Raw genomic sequence first — 1,326 nt, 5'->3', positions numbered from 1 at the left:
GAGATGGATTGGCAAAGTGGCAGCATCAATGGGCTCAAGCGTGGTAAAGATAGTGAGGTTGGCCCAGGGTCAGGCAGTGATTCATTCTGCGTTGCGTAAGGTTGCTATGAGTCGGTACCGACTCTATGGCACCAACAGCAACAACAATCTTTGTAGAAATATTTTACATTTAATATTTGGGGCAGTTTATATTGTTATGTTAATTTTGTTAATGTAAATAATCTATATTCTTAATGAGTGTGGAGTCATGGTATGGTACTGTAGAATAAACACTGGACTGCTAACCTCCAGGCAGTTCAAACCTACCAGTCACTTTTTGGAAACTATATATAGGGTCACTATGAGTTGGAACCAACTGTGTAACACTTAAAAAAAAGAATTGTTTTCTTTTTCCTGAACATCAAGAAATAATAGTACTTGAGCATCAAGATAAATACTAGCCTCTGTCAGTGAGGGCTGACATTTCTTCTGACTTGTTCTTTTAAATGGCTGCTTTTTTGGGCCCCTCTGTCTTCTGAGGTACCAGCCAAGGCCAGGTAGGTCTGAAGAGTGTAATCTTAATGTCCTCGCTTCTCCACTCTTGCTCCTTTGTTCAAGAAGGTGGTAACATTGCTCCTTTTCCTGCTGATCTTCTGTCTCTTTGCATTTTGATTACTCATTTCCTTTCTGCTTTAACCATCCCACTATAAGCTTTATTTGTACCTTCACTGTCTGTCTGTGGTGCTGTGGGTTAATCTGTTGGACTGCAAGGTCCGGTTGAACCACAAGGTCGGCAGTTCAAGCTCACTAGCTGCTCCTTGGAAAGCCTATACCGAGTCGCTGTGGGTTGGAACATACTCGACAGCACACAACACTGTGTTTAACCTAGCAGTTGCCATGGAGTCAATGCTGACTCATGGCGACTCCATGTGGTCAGAGTAGAACCATCCTACTTGGGCTTTCAATGATTGATTTTTTTTCAAATGTTTTATTGTGAATTATATGATAGTTTACATGGGAGAACATGAGTTTTACATTCTTTTCACTGCCATGGTTCCAATCGCCTCCATGCATCAACCAACCAAAGGGTATACCCTGCAAGCCTGCCCCACTAACACTATCAACCCCCTCCTCCTCCTCCCCCCCAGTCTTCAGCACACAGTGGCTCTCCCTCTCTGGATCTAAAGCCCCCAGCTGTTCCATCGCTCCACGTCATTGTCTCTGCCTCCATCTCAGGCATCACTGCTTCTCTGGGTAGGATCCGGCTCTTGGCTCTTCTCTGCTGATGGTCCTAGGGACCTCTGCTCCTAGGCTAGAAAGTTAATCACTCCCTTCCTTGCTATAAAA

General features: G+C 44.2%; 1 protein-coding gene across 1 annotated transcript in view; it reads right to left on the bottom strand.

The window, feature by feature from the left end:
- MAGI2 (membrane associated guanylate kinase, WW and PDZ domain containing 2) overlaps positions 1-1,326 on the bottom strand; it is a 1,931,490-nt gene that overhangs the window by 187,919 nt on the left and 1,742,245 nt on the right. The window lies entirely within an intron of this gene.

This window comes from Chrysochloris asiatica, unplaced genomic scaffold (genome assembly GCF_000296735.1).
Source record: "Chrysochloris asiatica unplaced genomic scaffold, ChrAsi1.0 scaffold00010, whole genome shotgun sequence".
Taxonomy (NCBI): Eukaryota; Metazoa; Chordata; class Mammalia; order Afrosoricida; family Chrysochloridae; genus Chrysochloris; species Chrysochloris asiatica.
Note: the sequence above shows the minus strand (reverse complement) of the source record. Positions and strands in the feature narration are given on the sequence as shown.